At 34.9% G+C, this 27,628-nt stretch overlaps 1 long non-coding RNA gene across 1 annotated transcript; it reads left to right on the top strand.

The window, feature by feature from the left end:
* Positions 1-8: 8 nt before the first annotated feature.
* LOC141482105 (uncharacterized) lies at positions 9-27,304 on the top strand. The gene is made up of 3 exons (XR_012465343.1): positions 9-75; positions 26,641-26,693; positions 26,742-27,304. It is a non-coding gene; the product is annotated as an uncharacterized lncRNA (long non-coding RNA).
* Positions 27,305-27,628: the final 324 nt, after the last annotated feature.

Below are 27,628 nucleotides of genomic sequence, written 5' to 3' on the forward strand. Positions count from 1 at the left end.
TTCATTTACGTCTATTCTCTATGATAGTATCCTTTTTATTCTGTGTTGAAGTGATTATTTCACTTAACAGGAGAGGTAAGTGGTAAATTACGTTAGCAGAATTTGCCTTACAGCTCGCAGTGATAATATTTATTCAGTGATAACTCATTGATTCAAAAAGTTTTGCATATTGAATTTCTGGTACGTGAACAAATTAATTTGAAGGTATCGAACTTCAAAACTCATACGCATACACTATAATCCTAAAACTCATGCACTGTGAATCATTTGTGATTGATCGAGCTGAGATATGATTGCGAAGAAACTGTTTTTTACACGCTTTATATCAGCTACACCTGTATGTATGTATGTTTGTTTGTAACTATCAAGCTCGGGATCTGTACTGACAGAATTATCGGCATTATTGTTGATCTATTCGCGGGCTGATGGCGCTGTACGTAACCTCATTGATATTTCTTGATCTATTCGCGGGCAGATGGCGCTGTATGTAACTATCAATTATTGCTTGATCTGTTTGGGGCCAGATGGCGCTGTACGTAACTATCAATTATTGCTTTAGCCATTCGCGGGCAGATGCCGCTATTCGTAACCTCCTTGCTAGGTTATTCAAAAGAAAATCAAAATAAAAACATATTTTAAGAGTTATAAGTGTTAGCGAAATTTTGTACTACAGATAAAATATTTACAATTACCCGTGATTCAGTACAGAAAAAAGTTTTGAACGAAACGGAAGATACATTTTAAAATCTAATTCGATTATTTGAAAGCAAACCAGAATATGGATTTCAACAATGAAAACTTAATCGTAAATTGTACACCTAAAAAATTCAGTTACTTAAATATTTCAAAAAATCGAAAAATTAGAATCAAGGTGCTTGACATACATATCAAATCAAAAGATTGATTTGAAAAATAAAATTATTCACTGAAAAAATATTTTTAGTCCATTAATATTTTGAATGAAACTTCAAATCAAAACATCAAGACATAATTTTATAGTATTCAAATAACATTTTATTGTTAGATTTTCACTACACAGTTGACTATTCAGTTACTGTCTCACAATAAATATATCAATTGAAATGTAATCCTTAGATTAATATACAATACCACACGATTGAAAACAAGGAATTAATACATATTGAAACTAAATACATTTTTTCTTGAGTACAAATTTGGTTGAAAATCAATGAAATAAACTATGCTAAATGGATAAAAAAGTATAGATATAATCGTTATGAAGATATTGAATATATCGATAAACTAGTATATAGTAGATGAAAAACTTATTTGCATATGGTGATCTCATTTCTTTTTTTTATAAGAAGATTAAATCTTCCTCTTGAAGATGATCACTTGGTGATTGAAACACGTGTTGAAGTGTTGAAAATAACGGTTTGGTGTTGGGATAAAACTCCAGTAATATCCATTACTATACCAAAGGTTCCAAAATAGTTTAATTGGCTCAACTATTCGACTCTAACAATCCAAGGACAACCTGTGCTGAGGTATCTGAAAATTATCGTTTATTATCTGAAATATTATAAGTTGTCGTTGTTCTGAAACTTACAATGCACAAACTCCTTTTTGTAAGATTCTAATCTGTTCGCATCTGGTGTTATCTTGTGTGACATAGCTCGGTGCGATGACGATGCCAAGTTTTTACGGCGGCGGCTTCAGACGTGATCTGTTTTTCCCGAGCCTGGTCCGGACGTTCCGGAACCGATATATTTTATGGGCGATGTCCAGCAGCAGTCAATAAATAGTTGCGATCAGTTACCCCTGCATGCTTCCCCATAGATGCGACTGATACGGGGGATTGTGAGAGATGAAATATATTCTTATGACACCATAAATTCATTCGTTCTAATTATTTTCTCCTTTAGCCATTCCCGATATATTGTTCGACAATATGAATAATTGATTTGTTTTGATGTCATACTTTCGATACTGTAGTTGGATAAAGATATTGGCTGTTTCATCGAGGTACATAATATACATTTCTGAAAAATGAATTTCAGTCTTGACTATAGAAAATATATTTTTGTAAATGTTTTCATCAGTTCGGAACGATGATTTTTTTCAGGGGTGTTCATTGAGATCTATTGCTAGGATATTTTTTGAACCAATCCAGTACTTTGTTGAATGTTATGTATGAGGACCACTCATACATAAGGTAAGCAATTCCTGAACAATCCAAATTATCTCCAGATGAATATGACCAATAACAAGGACCTCTACAAACTAGTACAGGGACGAAAAGATGGGGAAAAAATGCAATAAGGTAATCAGGTAGCAGTAGTTTCCAAAGACTTGCACAAGTCAGACGGCTCCCAAGTTTCCTTTTCTCGGAATTTTTACTTTTACAATGATATACGAATAACTTTTACATTGAATTTCTCTCCATGGTCTGCAGTTGACTGATTTTATGATTTAGAGATACGAATGGGTCTCTAAAAAATTGTTTCAACTTATGTGTGTAGAAAATTCAATCTCTTTTCGATACGAATCGTACAAACGGGTAAATCCCAGAGCCCAGAGAAAGAACAGACGATACGCTGGTGTCAAAAATAGCTTTATAATTTGTAACGCGTCATTTGACGGCATGAAGGAATATCTCAGGCACGCATCTTGAGATTTAAATTTCCACGGCAACCCTCTATGAATTATTCATATCGGAATACACGAGCAATATAGAGATATCGATGCTGCGGCCGACTGAGATCCGATTTTAATTACTTAGGTTTCATTTACACGCCACTGTACCACTATTAATCACTTCCACCGCGCTAAGGATTTGATCTCTACACTTGTCGGCCTAATGCCGCGTTCACGCCCTATTTAGGTAAGAGAGAAAAGTTTATTGACTCAATTTGCACTGCATTTGAGGGGTTTCGAATGGGTGTTTATTAGAATTCGTCATCGGCTTACCAAAAAGGGAATTGAAACTCTCATTTCAGTGGATGTTGCAAAAACATTCGAATTTGAACCTGTAAACCTTTCAGCAATATACGAAGATATTTTTTTAAAGGATTTCATTTCGACATTGACAGAGTGGACTCAGTAAACAGAATCAATGAAATCGAATTCAAATATATTTAAAATAATTGTTTCGTCGACTTCGGAATAGCGGATGTAATGATATCCTTTGCGTAGCTTGATCAGCGAAATTGGGTTTATAACTCCTCTATCTCCGAAGATATACTGGTTAGTTTTCGACTTTCTCGGCACGGGTTGGTTCTTTTTTTGTGAAGTTTCCAGGTTATGGAAACAGCGAGGACAACCACCAGAAAGGTTATGGAGACTCTTGCAAAAAAGCTGAGTACTGCGGAGTGGATCCCCTCTGTACGTTCATGATTTGAAGAAGCTTTGCATATTATAGAATTGCATGTACATCTTCTTTTGGACGGTGAATTTTATCAGCGGCTTTTTTCTCAAATTCTGGAATGGTTTGTGAGAGGTCTGTCACAAGTCTTTTTTGTTCCGTAGCTTGAAGTCTCCAAAGCTGACTCCACAGTTGAATGGAATTTCAACAAGACTTGTCTTTTCTATCAGAATGAATTCGTATTTTTGGCTACTGTTAAGCCTTTCATTTGTGATTCCAAACGATCAGAATAGTTATGTATATCTTTGATTACAGATCAAATTTGCATTTGATAATGAATTGTCTAACTTCTTGATTGACAGTGAGAAGGGTTATTATATCATTTTAATCAAGTAACTCTTTTGGGATCTCTAAGTTGCCATTTAGAAGTTCTGCACCAAATTCAACAAACAATTTAGTAGTAGAGTTAAGAAAAGTATCTGAGGTTGGTTTAATTGAAAATTGAGAAAAGCTACAAAATGAGTGAAAGATATTTGTTGACAGTTATCATAAATCATCGGAATTGTGTCTACTATTTCAACTAATTTCTAATATTTCTCAAAAAAGAAATCTATATGACAAAGTTTATTATTCAAATAAGCCGTATATTCGTCAATGGCTTAGGATGAGAATTTGATCAATATACCGGGTAGTGTTAAGAATCGACGTTATTATTGCTTAGCTTGCCCAAATTTAAATTTTTGTAGGTTATCGTTCATATGAGAACGACAGCTGGTTTACGGAAAAACTCATTATTTCAAACTCAATATTCACAAAGTTAACAAAACGAATTCAATGTTGCGTTACCTTTTTGCTTGTAAAGGTGATAGCTTTGATCAAGTGTCTATTCGTTGCCGCCGCTATACTGATTAATGGGAATAGAGTTGACGGGCCTTGCCTGCCGCCGCCACCGCACGGTCTGAATCTGCTGATTCAGATGAATCTGCTGAACTAGATACTAACCACTACAATCGTTTGAATGTCAAGTCATTAACTGAAGCTCATGAAAATGGTACATATTTTTTTACAAAATTATATTTGCAACTGACAGGTACTATTGATATCGATATTCGGTCACCATCTTGAGTTTTATGTTAAAATTATTTTATATCGGTAGTATGTAACGATATTAATCTGCTTTATATGTTCCATGCTCATTTTTACCGTTCTATGATTATTTGACAGAAGAAAAATGTAAATAATGTCATGAAAGTTCTTCGTCGTTTTTTTTGAAAATATATCTGATAGAAAGTGATCTGTTCTTGGATGAACCTGTATGTGTCAGTCATGTACGCAAAAAATCAACGTCAACGTTATAAAACCTAAGAAGTTTCTCCGTAGTTTCCCTCGAACTCGAAAAAGAAATAACAGTAACCAACAAATGAATTCCAATCTAATATAATATTATGTGCGTGTATTGATGCGAAAGTGACCTCCACCTTAGGCGGCAGTAGCTTCACATATAAAGTCAAGTTCCTGTGATTGGATTACGTTTAGAGGGTAATCTCGTTGACGAGCGCCAAGGGAGCGGGTCTTCTCTTTTTCGAGGCGCAGCCAACTTTAATGCTCTACCGCGACAAATTGAGCGCTTAACCTCTTCCCTCGGGACTCGACAAACGAATTGACATATTTCAGCACATATATAATACTTCTCAGTAGTCTGATAAAAGGACAAACACGATACGTCTGGAGTGTTGTTTGGATTTTGTTTCTTTTTGCTCTTTAACACGAGAGGGTGATGGTTTGGGATGTACGTAAGTATAGTTCACTGATTGAATCGATATTTGAGTTCAGTTGTAGTGATGATTGAAAAACTGATGCAGAAACATTAAAATTTTTCTTCGTGGGTTTCATTGTGAGATGTATCCGTTGTAAGATGGCCCATAAAAAACTCTAAATGATCGACAGATACATTATCTTTAAAAACTGCTTCTAAAACAAAATTTTTCGCTTAAGAGTTTTCTTTGGCTTTCAGAATAGAATAATATAATGGAATATTCAGTCTATTTTAAAAAAGGAGAAGAAAAATTATTTGTTTAATAACCGTAGATTGGCATCTAAGCGACTTCAGAAGATGAAGAAAAACTTTAATAAGGTTTTTTCTTCATCTCCTGAAGAGGCCTAGTTGGTTGGTGAAACAGGCGTCGAGAAGAGTATTGCATTTTTGGTGATTGGGAGAAGTGCATGTTTTCGGAACTATAGATTAGTTGCTTCACTGTCATTGATAGAGAAAATCAAAGAGAAAGCTGTTAATCATCACATTCTTGAATATCCTAATAACGATAATCTAGGTATATGGTTTCCAGGCAGACTATCTTCTTACAATATGCATTCGAGAAAAATTGGGAGCTAATTGTTTTGTTTTGTGAGTGTGCCTGGAAAGGGGGAACTTTGATGTTATGGCTTCTCAGATCGTCTTTATTCAAGGCTTTCCAGCTCTCAAAAAAACCGATTCTCATAAGTAGTCATCGGTGGTTATGTCTTGGATACCTTTAAAATCAACGCTGGTGTTCTCTAGGCTTCTGTATTATCTCCAACTCATTTTTTATTATTATCCATCAATGATAATAGATCGTTTTCAATAGGAAATGACCAACAATCCAATAACTTGCTTTAATAACTCGAGCATACTTATATTTTCTATCTGAACGTCTGCTGCAATTTAAAGTTTTTTTAAGATTCTCATTATTTTCCTGTAGTGCCTATATAGCTTCCTTGAAAAACAGTGTGGAGATGAGGTTCCACTTTTACCTTTCATTACATGATTTCACATCTATAAATCCATACACTATCCCCTCCGGTTCGTAATGTATTGCAGGTCATTTTCGAAAAATCATCTTGATGTATTAATGAAATGGTCCTGGGGCGGTCATCCGAAACGGCCGCCGAATTGCGGGCATTTACACACCATAAAGAGCGATGATCTAGCGCTTAACGACACATAATCAGTACGACAAAGCACAGTGTTATTTACAGCAGTGATAAATGCTGCTAGGCACCGCCACCATTATTTTTGCGGGCAGAAGCTTTATCTGGGCCTCGCTTCGTGTCCATTAGACCGGCACAGAAGGTAACTTCATTACCGAGGCCCACTGTCGCCTTCGCTCAATTAGCCGTGGCCGCGGAAAGAATAGGAAGTGAGGGTGGACAGCAGGGGTGGTTGTTCTGTGTACGACGGCCGAGATCAATAATTTTTAGATTTCATTGATTAGTGTTACGAATTAACTGATCGGAAATATCTCATTCAAAATCTTGAGTAGAATCTATACCCGAGACATTTTAATGTTTTTTCAGTATTTATTTAGGATGAAGAGTGAAAATAATACTCATCTAAAATATTGAAAACGTAATCACCTTTTTCGGTTACAATTATATTCTAAATGTAAGCAATTGCTTCATCAATGGATAAATTACAATAGAATGAAATTTGTCCATGAGTTACGACTTTTTCACTTACTAATAACCTTCAAAGCGCACGAAGCAGGAAGGTTATGGCCTCGGTATTTTGGGATGTGCGTGGTATAATATTCATTGACTATCTTGGAGCGTTTGAAGGCCGAAGTTTCAAAGAAACGACTGCATATGGCAAAGAAAAAAATGTTTTATCAAGACAAGGAACCGTGCTCCCACTTCGAATTGCTCCCACATCCACCGTATTCGCCAGATTTGGCTCCCAGTGACTACTGGCTATTCGCAGACCTCAAAAAATGCTCACCGGTAAGAAATTTCGCTCGAATGAAGAGGTATAATGCTGTTTGGGTTGATTTTTCTCGCACCGATAAGAGGTAATACCTCGAAACTGGTCTGTAGATGATCTACTCGATTCATTTCATGATGGATCACCTGTGAGGTAACTTGTATAAATACCTATCGGATATAATTCATTTTCTATCGCGCTGCTAGCCCTTGAAGTAATTTTTTGCCGGCAGGCATTTACCAGATACTACTGTTTAAGAATGTTGATATGTCTGTGTTTGCCCTCCAAGACAGTCATCCGATTGTGATTTATTTCAGAGTATTGGTACATGGGATGACTTTGTCTACAATATAGGACTTTTTCTATTCAACAAATCTTTCTCTCAGCAAAGGTATCGTATATGTAGCAGATCTACGATGGAATCATCGAGCTCCAAACACATTACTGTTGGAGTTGGATCGTTTCTGTACTAATGAGAAGTAATACCTCGAAATCGCTGTCAGTAGTGACCTACTCGATTAATTTCAGCGAGGACTTGCTATATGAACAAAAACATCTGCAAGAGTAACGTCTGTGAATTAAGTTGCATAAATGTCTGTCGGATATAAGCCAATGTCCATCGTGATATTAGCCGGAAAAGTATTTTTATTCACAAGATCCCACCGTCTAGGAACGCCCTGGACAAAGTCATCAGACTGTTTTTGATTTCTGTTAGGTGTAAGGTGCTTTTTTCTCGGTTTGGGATTTGTATCTACATAAAACTGTTCAATCTGTTTGAGCTACTTAAGAAATCTCCCTTCTAGACAAATGTATCGTATGTGTAGTAGATCCACGATGAAATCCTCAGAGACTCAGGCATACTGCTGTTTTGGTTGGATCTTTCCTGCACTAGAAACTGGTCTGTAGATGATCTACTCAATAAGTTTGAGAATACCTTGAGAATGGGATGATGGAGATTGAGAAGCCTGAAAAGAGTGCGTTTAGGATTTCGTAGACCAGAAGAGTCTAGTGTTGCTGAAAATGCTCGAATGTATACTTGAAATGAAAAAAAAATTACAAATTCTCATTTCAAATAGCCCAAGTGTTCACTTTCAATTCTATTAGAATTACCGAAAACTTTCCTATATAGAAAATATCCTACTGATTTGTATTCAGGAAATCACTATCCTGTTAGATATAAATAAGCGAAGTTGGGTTTGATGAATTAGTATAATTTTATCTACTAATATGTAGATGATGGAATGTACATTGCTTTTACTGCCAGTATTTATAAAGGTATGTTATGTATGACTTTTTGGTGGCTGACCTCTGAAGTAAAAGATAGTAAAGATATGAAACAGTTCTCAGAGGATTTTTTTTCTTATTGTAATGATTGAAGTGATAGCCGCTGTCTTATACATCTACCGAATCATACTCGAACGAATGAATGGAAAATAAAAGCGTGCCTCTATCTTATTGGAAAAGGTTCAACTGTATCCATTACATTTTATGGGAGACCTCGTACGTCACTGCACCAGTTCGTGTTTCAATTTATATGGGCAATTCTTTTTTCCCAATTTTCGTTGATGCATGTACCTCCGTCTTTGTAGAAGGTCGTGGCTGAAAGATATTTGCGGCGGACCCGACCTGCATTCGGTATTATTTCTCGAAAATCGCGGTCTCTGCCCCACACCAATCGTGTTCACACTGATGCTTATTTGCTATGCGGGTGCCTAACGACATTGTTATAGTGGAGAAACTGGAAATCGTTACTTTAATGTCACCCTCCTTCTGTCGTAAGTTTGGTCTAAATAGAGCCTTTTAGAAATCGGTGGAAAGTGAATGGGCGACAGGAGAAAGAATTGGAAAAAATCGATAAACAGATTGAAAAACTTGGGAAAATAATTCGGTATTGAGCAAGATTTTATATCTGTTCGTGAATAACAGAACACAGGTATTGCAACAAGGAGAATTTATTCGTTGCCTAATCAAAATTTGAACAACACCAGAAATTAATGCGTGTTCGATAACCTTATTGCATGGATTTAGGTTGACTTTAAGTTAATCAGTAGACGAATAATACAACAAAATGTTATTTAAAAAAGTTTCTTTAGGCTGATTGTTCTTCTCAAAGACATACTTATGGTAATTTCATTAAAACTTCAGTAATTTTTTAGAAAATTCTGATCAACTTCCGTATGCAACGTTTTATCAGTATTCTGATTAATTCTGATTCAAAAAGGACCGGTAGGCATTTACCATAACATACAGTAGGTACTGCAGGTTCCTACTGTAGGTACGGAAAGATACATTAATTGCATTGAAATAACTATTTTGAGATTTTCATTTGATGATTCACAAAATCGCGATACGTGTTTCAATAATGAACACCTTCTTCAGGCCAATACCCCAGTATTACGATTGAGATGTGATAATTTCAAACAATTTTTTCAAATTGCATCTCAATCAAAATGTATAAATACAGGTTCTTCATTCGTTTGAATCATTTGATTTTTACTAAAATTACTTTTCAACGATAAATTACCATTTTGATCAGTTCCTATACCATCCAGCTCTACCATTTCGAATTTTAACAACTTGAAAACGTTGTTGAAGTTTTTGATCCCAGTACATGGTCAATATTGGGGATGTTGAATGATTCTCAGATAAAGCTTCTTGCGAGAAGAGCAGGAGAGAGTGTGAAATGCTGACTCCCACGGGAGAAGTCGACAATACTGTCATTAGTAACCGCAGGCCGCGGTAATTAAAGCACAGATAATTGTTCATTCAGTTTCCCTCTCTGCTTTCTTCCGTGTGAATTGAGGGTTTCCGTCGTTTCGCTGGCGGTTACGGGTTACGACTGGGATTTTAGGTGAAACAGTAACTTTTTCCTAATCTGTTTCTATTTGTCGAAACTAGTTGATAATTCCTGTACTTATGATTTATAAATATGTAGAATGGGAACTAGATTAAAAAATCCTGATATAAAGATTTTACATTCGTCACTTTTATAGTTTATATGGATGAGTTCTTTATCGACCACCTATGTCATGATTACAGTAGCAATTTTGTCATACTCCGGTATATCGTGAAGTGGTATGTGCGTTTACTGCGAGGACAAAGGTCAACATACACATCATTGACCTATTGACGACGCCTGTCACAGTAGAAGACTAAACGTTTGGTAGAATAGGTTCCATTCGACCACGACCTACCAGCGCGGATTTTGTTCTATTCAATCATGACTCTGGTCGTGAAAGCATGTATGTTCTTAAACTTGATGAGCGTTTCATTTTCATTCTATCAAATAATTCAAGATGACAATTACCGCAAGATGGCGTGATGGAACTCAAGGAAAATAAAGGGAAGGCAAATGACATTTTGCAAAAAAAAAGAGTAGTGTTAGAAGGTTAGATGATTGCTAGTACTGACACATATGCTACTTACTTTACTAATATTTTCCTCACAAACAAATATGTTTACTGTACCGATTCTTGCTGTAATTTTCTATTTTATTTCTAGTTTTGATCTTGGAAAAAGATGTGCATGCACACATTTCTGTTAGAGAATATTACAATAAACAAATGTAACAAAAAAATTATTTCACTAGTGTTCCTTACGACAATAACCAATGCTTTTCTAATTATCAAATCTAGATGTTGGTTGCAAAAAATTCAATGGATCTGGATGTTGAGTTGCCGATAATAGTGAATTAGTGGATACTTTTGATGTTCCATTATGTTTTAAGTTCTAATCCCCTGCATTATAAGCTAGTTTTATAAAATACTATTTGGGCACGGATCCGACACTTTATTCACAAATTTGTTAGGTACATGTGTTGTGAATTGACGGATTTTCATTGATTTCAACTTCCGTATTCTCAGCATTCTTACATCAATCAGAGATAAACAATTTTTTTAAATCCGCTCTTCATCAAACTCTTCTTCCAAAGCTACGAAAAATGTGTACCTAATTCAAAAATGTATCACCAAGTATAAATGACCGATCTCGACTCTGCCATAAATCGGAACTCAACATACCAGAACAAGCGCAATTACACTAGCATGATTTATTGGTAATAACTTATAAAGCGGTGCTTGGTGGTGTTAGGTATAAGCGCTTGGTTGGTTCATGATTAAAATTGCGGCCTCGTGTGTATGATTCTCTACATTCTCTACCCTTTCACCGGATTGAACATTATTCGGCCAAGGGGTAGCGCCTAACTTTTCAGTAGTACATGAAGATTCATTATTCAAAGATGTACATTATCTAATTTGAAAAATTAAACTTCTCGTTACCTTTTTGGTATAAACTATACACACTATTGAAATGTCAATAGTAATTTTACAAAAAAAAGCTTTGGAAGTTTCAACGCATAACATTTTTTAATAATAATCACGTTTTGTAAATTTACTAAACGATGTATTCCAACTCTGTTTAGAAAAATTACAAAACACTTTTGAATCTTTAGTAAACTTCTACCTGACGTTTGTATTTTTATTTTACATTACAAAACTATGTATTTTTGTAAAGCAAATTTGGTAGAAAATGTTTTCAATTCAAGATGCTGAATGCATTCAGTTCAACACAGTTTTGGCAAATTGTTTTCTATTATTACAAAACAAAGACAAAAATTCAACTATAAACCCTCACACCCTCATAGAAAAAAACTATTGGCCCAATAATTTTTTACGTTGCTCAGATTCGACAATCTCTGTATTAAAAACTCCATTTGCGAGTTCAAAATAACTTTTTAATTTCATTTATCGTTTCAGTGGAAATCTTCTGAATTATGATATAATGAACGTCATCTTAGAGAAGGTATTTAAGAAACTGGGGGCTTAGTCGAACGAAAGCGAGCAATAGAATAGTAATAGCTTTGTATCAACGTCTGCATGGCAATGATTACAAACACTGGCGGAGACAGAAGTTCAGTTTATCTATCATTGGCAGTGATTTTTCTCAGAATTTTCATGTACTGGTAGACATCAAATCAGTTCAAATTATCCTTTGATTATATGTATATATTCTGATACATTTGAAATATTACGTTATAGCATTATGTGAATGATGTTTCAATTCGATAATAAATGATTAGAATATAATTCAAAACTCATGATTAAGTACTTGTTTCGAAAATACTTTTTCTTTTGTATAATTCAATGTTCGTATAAAGGTAGTTTTCTTTAAAGATTTTTTTATTTCAGTAACTAATATACTTTCTTCCTTTTTCCGACCTTTTCCCACATTTTTTGTATAAAAATGGAGCGAAAAAACCTTAAAAAACTGTGTCTCAAATAGATTGAAACTAGTTAAAGAAATAGGAAAATACATTACTCTTAACTCAGTAGCTGATGTTAATTTTCAGTACATCTGGTCGAGAGAAAAGTCAAAAACTCTCTTTGAAACGTATAAGTAACGGATAAGATCGATTCTTTTATGTTTGGAGATTGCTCGTAAAGTGACAGCAATCGGGGTTCCAGAACTGAGGGTATTTCAGACAATGTTGTCCGGCAATTTGTCTCAGCTTCGAAATACACTTCCCATAATAGACCAGATCATCTGGTCCTGCATATCCACAGCCAGTCTCTCACTCACGATGTTCATTCGGAGTCCCTGTCCAGTTATTTGTGACTGGAATCATATCGGTTGGGGTTCAATAGAGAAACGATATCGATTTTGCGTTTATCGTATGAATCTGGACCCTTGATTCTGCATAACGGGCCAAATCGATTACATTATAAAGAAGGATGTAACTTACAATTGGGGACAACTTATCTAATGATTTTTGCTGTAGAATCATTCATGTATTATTTAGAAAATATCGATTGTGGAGTATGATTTTGAATTTGTGTAATGTATACATCTTTATGTAGTTATTCATCAGATGAATATGCAAACAAATTACCCTTTTTTTCACTTGGGTATAATCTCCAAAAATACTTGGCCGATTTAATTTTTTTTCGACCTCTAGAAACCTACGTATATGAGCTATATTTTGATTTAAACAAATCAGAAAATACTATGGAAATGACAACAAAATGACCTGAATTATAAAAAGTTGTTTACGATAATTTGGCGAATGCGGCGGGAAGATCGACTGGTGAAGTCTTACAAGTTGTCCAATGACAATGATAATAATTGTAAAGATAGTGTGGTGTTTGTAGTATTTGAGCAATTGGATTGAATATATTTTCTGATAAAACCATAAATGAGAAAAATAAAGATAGATGAACTATACGACATAATACAGCTTGCCCATTGGTGGATACATGAGATTCGTTGACAGATAATTCCCTGAATATTACTTGAGTTTTATCCCAACACCAAACCGTTATTTTTAACATCTCGACACGTTTTTCGATCACCAAGTATCATCTTTAAGAGGAAGATTAGTCTTACTTTCGAAATTAAAACAATTGGTGTTAAAAGTAACCGTTTGGTGATGGGATAAAACTCCAGATAATTTGATTTACAGCCAATCTTCAAGTATGCTTCCTTATTATATGTGAAATCTCAATAAATGTTCAAAATTTTCACCATTCACTTTCTGGAAATAGTGAAAAATCGCTGCAAGCACCTTTAATTACAGTCATGATTCCAGGAATGATTCAAAGAAAACCAGACTGCTACCCTAGAAATAGATAACTAAGTTCAACGTCTTTTCGTTTCATACGATTTCCGTGCCCCCTTGTTTTCAATAAGTAAAAAAATGACATTCAAAACCAATATTTTTCCTAAGCCCCTAAATCCCCAAATCGGACCACGTTACTTTTAATTTGTTCTGGAGTTTTGGTTCGACCACGCCACGAGGATTATAAATATTCCATTCATATAAATCTTGGAAGGCATGGCGCGGCAAAAGGGCCGTTCGCCCCGATCGTAAATCTTCCTTGATTCTGTACAGATTCTTAATAGAATATTTCGGTCCGAGATTATGTCTCAAGCGATACTTTGTTTAGTGTAATCCGGTTTTCGGAACTGATCCACTTCAAAGCTTCGGAATACGAGCTCAATCAAAATCAAATGTGCGGCTTCGTTTCGGTAAATAGTCCATAACGGAAATGATAATTTTGCTCTTGTATCTGCAATTGAAACTTTTCCGGAATGCTTTACGGGCCAGAATCGTTTTACTATGAAAAATACTCGACAAGAGACTTTTGGGCATTCTGAAGTTCAAATTTTATAGGTAGAATATTTGGAGAACACAAGAACCGTGACAACACTATTTTTAATTCCATAAATGTTTAAAACTATTTTCCTTGAATTTCCTGTTTCTGTGTATATTTTTGAGGGAGTTTCATTTTTGGGATGGAACAGTAGAAAGCCAAAACCTTTGTTTCGGAATGGAATAGTTAAGTCATGATTGATCAAAGAATGTAAGCTATCACAGTTTAAAAGCTTTCTCAGTGTTTGTAGATGACATATTTTTCCACATCCCTTGTTGAAACAGAATCTGTTGTACTTTTTTGTCTTTTGAAATTAAACTATTACTTAATTCACTACGAAAAAACTTCTGTGTTAGCGAAACATGAAGTTTATGAAAATAAAGTACATACCTATATAGATATCTGTAAAACTATAGATATTGAAACTGCTAATGGATTGGGGTTCATTAGTTTCATTATTATTTTTGAACCTGAAAATGAGTTTTTAGTTAAGCTCTGTACACGAAACTAAGGGTAAGTGATCATTGGGTCTGAAAATCATTTGCCCTCATTAGAAGTAACGAAACAAGGATGTCAGCTTTCTGCAACTGTCTGGCTGCCGATTCAAGGCAAGCTAGCATGATCCTGAGTTCGAGAGTAAAGAGGGCATTAATCTAAAAAGGACTCCTGTGATCAGAATAATAATTTTGTCAGAGTTCCACTCATTTCCAGTACCTGATCTAGTTAATCAGGTGTTCTTTGCGGTTGTGATGTGGGCCTTTCACAAAACGGATTTCTATGCAGTACCAGAGTTGGTCACCACCTTAAAAGGTGATAATCCAGTTCCTTTCGTCTCATGGTCGCGCAACATACAGAGAAGTGGAACCGAACTTCTGACTTCAAAGGCTTCGTCCGGTACCATTCCGTTATATAAATAAGCAAAATACAAAAATCCACTGCCACCCTCTCATCGGGGACATACATTATGGAAAGGCAGATTTCTGGTACATATTCCTGAAGACGTCTAGTTTTTTTCAGTCTTCACGTTGAGTTGGTGCAACTGCTTCCGAGTCTACTTCGACTAATTATTGGAATGATACTGTATCTGTCTCGAATAAGCTTCCGTAGTCCCGTAAAAAAAAGTTACACAACTTTTAGTAAGAATACTTTTCACCGGTGGAAACAGGAGTACAGAGTTGAATATTATCGCGAGAATGTTCATATTCCGTCGAAGATTCCACTGAATTACAAATTTCGATTGAAATTCATATATTCAGACAAGACATGACTTCGAGAAGTTTGAGTACAATTCACAACACACTGAAAAGTTTCGAGAGTCTTTCCATTGTTTACTTCGAGATGATTTTATGCATGTCGGATAAAAGGGGAAGTTATTCGAATCCAAGAGAAAGTCGTATACAAATTAAATCAGTGTCTGATACGATCATCCGATTAAAAAATGGTATATCCATTTGAAAATGTTCAAGAAAAACATTTGGATAAATTATTTTGAAAGAAAAACGTCTTGGCCTTCTATTACAACAAAAAATGTGGGGAGATCAACTCTTTACAGAGTTTTGTAGGTCATGCAAAAGAAGTTTTTCGGATACAAACAGGATGAAAAAGTTCTCTCCAAACAACTCTACATGAATATTCAATTACACGAAAGAGAAAGGTTAATTCGAAACAACTTCTTTCAAATGAACATTGAATAACATAAAAATAACTTTTCCTTTTCAGCATTTATTCCAAACATTTGTTTTGGAATGGAAACAGATATCACTCATAAAAACGCTACACAACGTTATATGTGGAAAAATATTGATATATTATTTCACTTACATGGAACACTACTATACTCAATGGTGTACTTCGAAGTTTCTGGACAAGACACTTGTCTTAACTTCTCAATAGTACAGTTTTGAAAAAAATTACAAAACAAAGCATTAATTTCTTTCACAACATAAGAAAACTTCTGTTTATGGTCTACACATCTTTCTGGATAATTTTTATTTTAGTTAACGTCTTTCTTCTCTTTGAAGTTTCCCACATTTTTCATAAAATGTCAAAGAGCTTTTGCATAAAATGCCAATAATATTGTATTGTAATTGTTTTTGTGTAAGTTTTTACAATAACCATCAGAATTTACTTTTAAATAAGTCTAATTTTTCTGTTCCTCAAAGTATGTATAAGGACACACGTTTAGCTGAAAATTTTGGCAGTAACTTTTTTTCTTATACTGAGGGAATCGGTAGGAATTTCTATCGTTACTTTCGGGAAAAAGTCGTATCTATTGATTTCTGCACAATCAAATCTCCAATTATAATCAGCAAGACAGATGTGTATTTCATTTCATATGAGACACTATTCATCCGTAATAGAACCACATTCAATTTAATTCTTATTACTGACAACTTCAGTCAATGCACTCTGAACTATTCACATATACATACCTCTATCCCTAATTATTTCCACTGACTGGGTCAGTGGTCACCGAATACACATTTAACAACGTGTGCAGGGGATCCTGTATATATGGACGAGAGGGTTATTGGTAGCCGTTTACCGCCGTGTCAATATCGAGGTGATCAAGGGATGCCAAAGGAGAACGAGAACGGACGTGACGTATCAAAGATCTGACCCCGTGAGCTGCCAACAACTACCCTCGTTAGATGCTTGTCCGATAAAGAAATACACTCCTCCATATAGCTGCGTTCTTTTGTGTATCAGAAGCTTATACAGACACGGACTGGTCTGTCAGTTCCATCACTGGACGAGCAAAATACCACATTATTTGGGAGTGTACAGGGTGACCTACATTGTTTTCCACAGACAATAATAATAATAATAATAATAATGACGTTTATTCGTGATAAAATAAAATCCATACAATAATATAAGAGTTGTGTATAAAAATGAATAAACATAATAATATCCACAGAAGTATCAAACATACTTGTTTGTGGAATTACAAAAGAGACAGTCACGAAAGATAAAATATAAAACTAAGTGTAAAATAAATATACATCAATTAAAATTATACCTGATTAATTCATATTATAATAGTATAGATAAACTTGAGTATACATACATGCATTTCCATCTCTGCAGAAATCTTATATCTAATGAACAATGGATATACACATATATACATACATATACACGCATACATACGCACACACATATACATACATATATACACATACATACACAATACATACACGCATATACACATACATACATACATATATAAATAAGCTATTGATAATCATAATAACAATATATTTGGACAGTGGTTCAACCTTCGATTAGTTTATGAATATCCGTTCTTGCATTTTCCTTTACAAATGATACTAATTGTTTTTTGAAGCGTTTCATAGAAGTTTCATATGTAATTTCTTTTGGTAAATAATTTAATAGTTTGGGAGCTAGATAACGATAGCTTCTCTGTCCTATAGATTTGGAAACCAGTGGTATACAATGGTGATGCCTTTTTCTCGTTGCGTATGGGTGGTTTGGAGTGTCATGTTCAGCTTTGTTCTTGTATAGCTGGCATCCTATCTGAACGATGAATAATTGTCTCAAATCTAAAATTTGTGTCTCTTTATACAGCAAATTACTTTCATACCTTGCAGGTTTATTGAGTAGTATTCGAAGAAATCGTCTTTGAGAGACTTCAAGAGGATGTAGGTGAGTTTTTGATACTCCTCCCCAACCAATGATGCCATAATTCAAGTGTGATTCTACTAAACTGTGGTATAGAATTTTTCTGTATTTGTAATTCACGAACTTTCCGACTTGTTTCAGTCTATATGAAATACAACGTAGTTTTTTTGTTAAGTACTGTGTATGGTGGTCCCATCTAAGATGATTATCTATATATATATACCCAGATATTTGATTTTTTTCGCAGGTTTAATTACAAGATTTTGTTGAATATTCAGAGTGTATTCTGGCAAGGATGTTGAGAGACTGCTGAATGGTAAGTATACTGTTTTGTCAAAATTAATTGAAAGTAATCTACTGTCAAACCAGTCTTTGAGATTTCTTAGGTCTTTTTCAATGTTCAGTTTCAGATTGTACCAGTCTTCATCTTTATAGTATATTACCGTGTCGTCCGCAAAACTTATAATTTTCCCGATTGTTTTTTGTATGAATAAGTCATTCAAATAGATCACGAATAGCACCGGCCCCAGTACTGTCCCTTGAGGTACACCGCATGTTATTTTCATTTCTGCACTGATTTGGCTTCCAATTTTCACTCTTTGCTTTCTATTTGTTAAGTAGCTTTTAAGTAATTTGTGTGCAGTACCTCTTACGCCCATATTTTCTAAGGTATCTAGAAGTATGGAGTGGTCGACCGTATCGAATGCCTTTTTCAGATCTATGAAAACACCTATTGAAGGGGTACTTGAGTCCAGAGATTCATAGATGGTTTTTGTTAGGGAATGAATTGCATCAGTAGTAGATTTATTATCTCTAAAGCCAAACTGAGATGTTGACAGTAGATTATATTTGGTTAGAAATGTACATAATCTGGCTTTTAGAATTTTTTCGAAAATTTTGCTGATCGATGATAAAAGGGATATGGGACTATAATTTGTGACATTATCTGTTTCGCCGCATTTGAAAATTGGAGTTACTATTGAGTTCTTCAGAACTGAGGGAAATGTCCCAGATTCAAATGATCTATTTATGATGTCCATTAAAGGTTTGCTAATGAAGTCAATGATGATTTTGAGAATTTCGGCTTTGATTCCATCGTGTCCAGGAGATTTATTATTCTTCAATTCATTTATAGTGTTCCTTATCTCATTCATACTTGTAGGTGTGAGAAAAATTGAATTATTCGTTATATTTTTCTTATTTTTGTGAATAGGATTTTTTTTAATGTTTTTCGCTAGGTTTCTTCCTATCCTATCCTATCTCCATTATTTGAAATGATCGAAACTAATTGAAAAATATAGTGATATAGCTGCTGGGTCACTACCATCATCGAGAACCTAACCGAAAAATGGCAAATTATTTTTTTGTACGTATCAAATGGCAATTATCTTTATATTTTTTTGGATTGAAGACGATTTGTCGTTAGGTCCAAAGTGAGTCCAAAGCGGTGGTTTATTGTGGCCCACTTGTTCAAACTTGATCAAATAAATCTAGCTTCTGAACGAAGACTTTACCTTAATTTGGTCAGAATGCTAAAAATCTGACCTAGTCCACGACGGGGCAGGCATAGAGCATATGCTCTGCTTGTCTGATTTTCTTGTGAAGAATTATCCACTCCAAAGTTTACTGTGGCTCAGAAAGTCTGGGAGACATCCTGCTAGGCAGAATACTAACTGCATCAACCATCCAGGAGAAGCTCCACTGATCCTCTCAAGAAGTCATGAATGTGGATCTCTGGAATGGTAACTAGGCCCTCTCTTCTAGAAATGACGGCACATTGAAGAGATTCCAGCTTATTGATTGTGTAACACCTCAATGACCGCATCAGTCTCTTCAATTGAGAGCATCTGTAAGTCATATGTATCTAAAGGCGCATTAGATTCAGCCATGCTGGGTTTTATCGCCTCTGTGTTTACGTTTACTGATTTCAATCTCACCTCAGATACTTGGAGGTTGATAGCAACGTGATGATTGTTTAATTTATTCGAATAGTAGTGTATTACTTATTCAACATACTTCTTTGTTATTTTGTTGTATTAGCACAAATCTTTCCTCACTTGTGTTCTACTCGTTAGTAAAACTTTCGCGATATAATCGTGCCACCTGACGAGAATTTTTCTGGCATTATTCATAAAATAACAACATGTGAACGTATACATGGCGTATATATAATATATTCTTCAACTTCCAGCAAATTTCACAATCTTGTTTTTCCATTGACAGAGCAAAACCGGAAAAATGTATCGAAGTATATTGATACATTTATAATATCATAGATATTTTCCAAAACTCAAGCAAATGTATAGTCCGCTCGTTTTTCTATGAAACTTTTTTTGTCTTTCTAATAATCAATACAAGATCATTCCAATCACCGGATCAGAAATGCTTGTTTCATCTAGAGGTTAATATATATTATGAACCGAAATTAGAGAAATAATTCAGAAGGGTCGTGTATTGACCTTTTAAGGGATGGAAGGACAATAAGTTAAAATCGACAGGCAAGTAAGTTAGTGCGACGCATCCCGTTATCTGTTATCTTGTTTGTTTGTTTTGCAGACGGAGTTCCCGATTTTATTGGGCCTGTCTGATGATTATTTTCGAAACTGAAGAGGAATCGTCTTTTGTCCTGTTCTCATGATATGGACTACACTGAAATATATATTTCTATTTTTGACGTAACTCTTTGAGTGCTTGAATGAAAATTTGTCAAAGTAGTACAGCCAAAAATATGGTAAAGCCGCTCGTTCTGTGGTATATTGTTTTAATTTTTCTATGAAAAAGTTTGCCTACACATGACTTGATGGGCTATCCAAAGAAGATAAGCCTCATACATTTACAGAAAACAATGTGAATGAAAACACTATGACATGAAAAGAGATAAGTTCGGAACTGATACACCTACACCGTTAGCTCCAATCACTTTCATTACTGGACCAAAAGCAGGTTCAAGACAGAAGACAATACGAATATCTCCTTCTAGCATAACTGCTACTCCGGAAAAAAATCGAATACTGAGAAAACGATAACCAAGGAATCTCCACTACAAGAAAATCTTCAAGGCGTTCTAAGAGTGGTGCCTTTTTGCGGTCAAAGTATCATCAGATTCTGACACAGGTTTCACCATGTATGAAAGAAAATGAACAGCAAAAGAGCAAACTAAAAACATTCTCTAGACTTTCAATACTGAACATTTTACCTGACAAGAATACTCTCGAAAACTAATAAAATACTGTAAACTCTTTTCGATACTAGTAGACTTTTCAGGCACCTGGATTTTAGTGTTCATTGTTTGACTTTTTTGTATTATTTATTTTAAGAAAAATATAGGGTGACGACTTAACTTGTGAATGATATTTCGTTCTTGGCTTTGAAACGATGGGGCTAAATTTACAAACTGAATCGATAATCCGAATGCCTGCACCCTCCACTAACAGTGTGTACTGAAAACCTTCATTAATATGCATAAATTGAAGTCGTACTACATTCTGATATTAATGCAAAAATCTCTCTTGAATGTTAATATGTTGACACTCATTTGAACATCACCACCGTCGAGAGTGAGGGCATATTTGAACATGCTAATTTTGATGGCCACCCATCATATCTGAATGTGTTTGAACATGCACTGCCCTCCTGGTCGAACGGATTTTCATTTGAAGATTACAAACTGTATTTATTGCGTTTGCTTCCACTTTATGTTGCCGGACGATAATGTTAATTTTATGTTTTTAATTATAAGATAGGTACGTGAAGCCCAATCTGTGGTCGTGTATTCGGAACTATGGTGGCCATAACACGGGGGCGAGCAGTATACAGTCTGATTGAATTCCATTTCTATTCATTTCTTTGTCAAGAAAAATATTTCAGTTCTGAGAAAATATTTATTTTGGATTGAAATTCGAAACATTCAACTCTACCGATGTTCCTACTGAATGAAACAACCTAACAAAGTTACAAGACATTTTTAAAATTTTTTTTTTCAACTTTACACACCTTCCAGCGATGCTCCAATCTTTGTAACCCGTCCAAATAGTATTCAGTCTTTTTCTCTGCAAAATAATTGTTCACGAACGTAATTGCCTCTTCATTTGACGAAAATCTCTTTCCTCCAAGTGCAGATTTTAGATGAGGGAACAAAAAAAGTCGCTAGGGGTTAGATCTGGTAAGTAAGGCGGATGGTCAAGCAATTCGAAACATAATTCGTTGATTTTTGCCACCGCAATCGCTGAGGTGTGAAACTGTGCGTTGTCTTGGTAAAACAGGATTTTCTTTTCAAGTTTCATCTACAGTAATTATTCGGCGCCCAAATTGAGTCTAAACTGCGCCAACATAGCGTTGGAAATTTTCATTTGAACACGTTCTTGGTCTAACGTGAGCAAACGCGGCACCCAACACGCGAACAGCTTTCTCATGCCTAAATGTTGATTCAATATGTGACAAAAATGTTCATAACCTCTGTTATCTCTCTCACTTTAACTCGGCGGTCGTCTAGCACTATTTGGTGAACTTTGGCGATGTTTTCGTCGTTATAGCCATGTTTAAATTCAGCTGCCAAACATTCCAATGTGGTAAATGATGGTGTAGAGTCCCCATACACAGAATCTAACTCATCTTTGATTTTCGTAGGCGTATTACCTTTCAAAAACAAATGTTTAATGACAGCTCGCCCAAAAGCGAAGCATTCGTGATGTGAAACCACAGTCGGTAGGATGATGAAAACCCACAACATTAGTAGATACCTCCCCAAAATATGTTGATTAAAAGAATCAAATCAAAGCAACCAATTTTAAATTCAGTCCTGCCGATATTTCCAAGTAGAATGAAAGTCATTGATTATATTGGTGGAATTACCATTTCGATTCCGGCGATTCTCATGTTCCAGGACTCGCATATAAGATCGTTTATATGCTATCGCTATAAATAGCCCTAGTGCACATCTTCGCGATATAAATCTGCCACTCAATGTTCTAGCCGAACATAAATGCACTGAAAGGGCCGAGCCGATCGTCTTCGACCCGCTCAAGAAATGCCCACACAGCATATTTTATAAATCTATAAAGGCCGGCTGGTTCTTTTCTTTGCTGTCCGCATCGAATTATTCCTCACTTTCCTTTTCACTTTATCAAAATTCAATTCTGTAAATAGTCTTCAGAAATGGGTTCGGTAAAACCTTTTGAAAAAGGGACATACCTACCATTAACTTGGTATCGGGAGTATCCTGCATGTTCTTGGTTATTGGCGAATCTTTCTGAGGAAATTAATATTTTAAAAGAAATTTATCTGCTTATTTTTACAGGAAAACGCATACCTGAAAAGAACTTTTGTTTCCAACTGAAAATTCAAGACAATGATTGAATGGATGATTTTGAAAAGGAATTCCCATGAACTTTAAATATTACGTTTTATGATATAATGACCACGAACTCAATATTTGCTGAAATTACTCTGATTTTCTTTCTCATCATTGAAATGATTTAGTAGGCAAATATACATACAAAATTATTTTTCAAAACTCTGTTGCACTAACCTTCAACTTTATTCATGGAATGAAATTATCTAAACACGAAAGATAAATACATCGGCGAAAATTATCTGAAAGTCTGTATCCGAGAGGAAATTCCATTCATGTCTTCAGTCCGGTAATGTAATTTTCAGTCGGCGAGCCAGTCGTATCCTTTCAGCATACCAAAAAGGAATCCGTGCAAGGACAAAGACAGGATAGCGGCACTTGAACACGCTTAAACCGTTCTCCATACTTCACCATCAGATCCACCCTGAAAATAATAATAGAGCCGGTGATGTTCTTGAACTAACCGCAAAAAATACGAGGTATTTGAACTGTTGAACTTCTTGAAATTGTAAAGGATATGATGTTTTTTTCCCACAGGTTGAAGTTGAATGAATTTTGTAAGTACTGGATCCGCGTTAGATATATCTATATAAGCTAATCATGTATACTTAAAAAAAAGCGATTTCTACAACAAAAAGACCATACTTACGATACAGGACCGACGTTGCACAATCCCGTGGAAGATACTCAACACAGGTTGGGATATTAATTGTACTTGAGTGTTTGTATATTGTGATCAAGTTAGTTTGACTTACATATCTGTAGCAACTATTTTATATTAATTATTTTATTTAAATTTTATGTTACTCGCATGATTGCGATATTATTTGTTCTGATTTTTATCTTATTTTATCTGTTTGTTAGTTCCCTTCATTATACTGACTTCATTATATACTTCATTACATACGTTCTATCGTACTATCAGCTCTACTTCATTCACTACATCTGTATATTCCAACTATTCTGTCGGTTGTATATGTTTTTTTTTTCTCACCCATTATTTTATTACGATATTTTCATAAGCTTCAGTTATAGAGCCTAACTGTTTACTGCCATACTGCTTTACTGTCTAAACTGATATACTGTAACTAAATGTCTGGGAAACTAATGCGCAATTCTAAAGTCTCTGACTCGTTCGGTTACATTTTGTGGAAAAACATACAAATGCGGACCCATGTGAAAATAATTTCGTGTATTACTTCTGTTCATTTGTTGTTGAAACAATAAATTTATTATTATTATTGGGTATCTATTCTTTTAATTACTTACAATTTATTGTGTGATGCGATTGTGATGAGGCATATCTAAATTGAACATATGGGTAATCATCAGTAGAATTATGATTTCTTGAAATAAAAACCAGCACATAGATAGTTTCACTAGGAAATTTTTTTAAGGTTTAAAAAATAAATATAAAAATAAATATTTGATAAAAAATACAACGTATTTGGGACATAACAAGTTTCAACAATTTTTTAAATTTGGAAACATGGCGCATAGAAAAGTTATTAATATTTTCATTACCTACAACTTTTACTATAATCAACTTTGTTGGGCAGAAGAACTAGTTTCAATGGAAATCGCGAAAAATCCTAAACTTCGCCTCATTCAATCCCATGTTACTTGTTCGACTAATTAATTTTTCCAGTAATATTACGATATTAACAATTAAGCTGATATTTACTTTCAACACTGATGGATTATGTTTGCTGTGTTCGTGATTATGCATATGTAAATTGAACAAACAGATAGTCATCAGTAGACATTTTTGAATTTCAAAAGATCCCTGAATTGGCCATAATAAATGAGCATTTTTTGGCACAAACTGTTCTATATAACAAACTATTTTCATAGATTTCAATTTTATATTCAAAATATAAAGTGGTTACTTCCAACGATCCTCCAAAACCGAGCTGGTTAGAACAATTTTTATTTCAAATATTGGCGGAGGTTCCAGTATCATTCGCCTTCCCATTCCCATGTGTTGAACTACCATAATTTCAGTTGACATCAAGATAAATATCATCTCCGCCGACTTCCGAAAGTTGTCGGATCGGAAATCAAAGTGTATTTTGCATACAATAAGCGTTCCTCCCGTTCCGTTTTAACTGCCCCTGCTCACACCATCCTGCATGTCCATCCCTTGCAGAGAACATAAAAAATGACCGCGTTTACATCATAGCAAAGGCAATAATCAGCTCGTAGACCTTCAGTGTTTCGTAATTAGATGCGTGTTGGGGCCATAAAAGTGACCGGAGGACCGTCATCTGGTTTTTTAGTGCTTCCGCATAATAATAAAAAGGCCCGCCGAAGACGCCGTTATTGGCAAATGTTACTCGGACATTTGCGTTTTCGGACATTTATTGTAGAATTCTGAATGCGTCGGCCGAGGACATATACTCCCTAATATTTCTGTCTGATTTTCCTCAGAAAGCCGATTGGAAGATGGGATTTGTTTTATTGAGTTTGGTTCGCTCTATTTGTTTCTTATTGTGTAAAATCCAAATCCTATGGAATATTGATTGTAACGCAGAGTTGGATTGAGTATACAGGTGTAGGTATTTTCTTCAGATATCTGCAATTGGCTCACGAACAGGATTAACCTAAACTGGCAACTTATAACACAGACACATCGAAATAGAGTAACATCTATATGTATACCATAGTACTACGTAGGTAGTTGATATATTGTAGGTAGTAATATTCAAGAAAATTGAAAAATATAATTTGAAATTTCACAAATGAAAAAAGATTAAATTATGTTCTCTCTCCTCTGACAAGACACGAGTTTCTTCACACACACTGAAATAGAAGCTAACAACAAATAAAGAAAACTATGGATTGTGAAACCTACACGTTTTACTGAACTGCGAAAAGTTTTTCGATAGGTTAATACAAAACTGAACATGAACAGGGCTTCACTGAGTCCATAAAGCGTCTCAAAAAATTAACGAGAAGTGGAAATAGAAAGGAAAAAACCAAGAGTAATGGAGTTTATATTTTGGCGAAGGATCTGGGAATAACTCAGAAAGATCGTGATAATTTAAAATTCAAATAAATACATTCGGTGTGTTTGGAGAATCAAAACAAGTGAGTACTTTCATTTTAACACATAACAGTGAATTGGATCAGCGAGATTCGGTAAACTGAGAATAGATGATAAAACATATTATAACAATTCAACAAGCATTGTAATAAATATCTCCTGAAAAATGTGTACTTGCACGTTATATTAACAGAGTATGAGAGCACATTACTAATCGGCATAGAAGGGGAACGTTGAAGTCTTGCTAATGATGTTTCTACGAAGATTATATGCTCAGCTTTTATCGACGTTAACATCAATTAATAGGTGTCATGAGTTGAACGTATACTTTCATCTAACGTTGATGGATAAGGTTCATGAATTCGACTTTGATTAATGTTTTTTTTTCAGAGGTGATTACACCAAGGACTAAATTCCACTTCATCTTTTCGTTCAGTAGATAAGTATGATTAAAATATCAATTTCGAGCAGTATTGAATTGATATTTTCAGGTTCATCACTGTATATAGACACAGTTACACACAAATCGGAAAACATATACAGGCAGTACATGGGGAAAGCAACCAGAAAAAACAAACAGCAGATGTTTCGGAATAATTGACAGAAGTCAATACAATACCTGTAGTTTTGACTGAAAACGTTGAGTTTACAAGGAAATTCCTGAGATTACTACCCACAATGGTGATTGTAACGGCCATAGTGACATTCTGGTCTGTGATATCATACAAAATTGAAATTGGACGGCATGGTAGGACTCCAAATTCGCTCAAAATTTAATATCTTTATAATTTGTTTGTTCGTTTTTTTGAATAAAATTAATATAATTTGAACTGTTCGTCTAAAAATCTAACCTGGACATTATATTTTTCGATATCCTCAATTATAAATCCATGCAATTTTAAAAAACTATCTGATTAGATTTCGACTCCTCCAGTTCATATATTATCTGAATCCTTAGACAGAAGAACTCCTCGTAAATGTCCCGATGTAAATGGAGAAATAAAATTGATCCCAAGATCACTATTCACTGAAAAGGGTGATTACATTATCTGTATCTTCGAAAATGATGAAAAGGATAAAACATCATTTTGGCGTAAATCAAATCCTTTAGAGTTTGAAATTGATAAAATCCATTTATAAAGGACGGTTGGCTTCACTTATGAAGTATTAGCAATCGTTTTGAAGGAATTTCCTGTATAACAAGAATACATTCAGCGCTCATAATCGAAAACGAAACTCGACTCCAGTGATTCCCCCACAAGGACACATTTCGTTTGCACTGCAGATTATTTCGCTGTCACGATTCGGAGGGCGGAAGTCCTCTTCTTGATATAGTCTTCTTGTCCCCTTGCGGCAGTCTATCATACGGTTCGGGGGT

Source organism: Leptinotarsa decemlineata, unplaced genomic scaffold (assembly GCF_025532065.1).
Source record: "Leptinotarsa decemlineata unplaced genomic scaffold, Ldec_3_MD MMD2_tig00000882_RagTag_RagTag, whole genome shotgun sequence".
NCBI classification, from domain to species: Eukaryota; Metazoa; Arthropoda; class Insecta; order Coleoptera; family Chrysomelidae; genus Leptinotarsa; species Leptinotarsa decemlineata.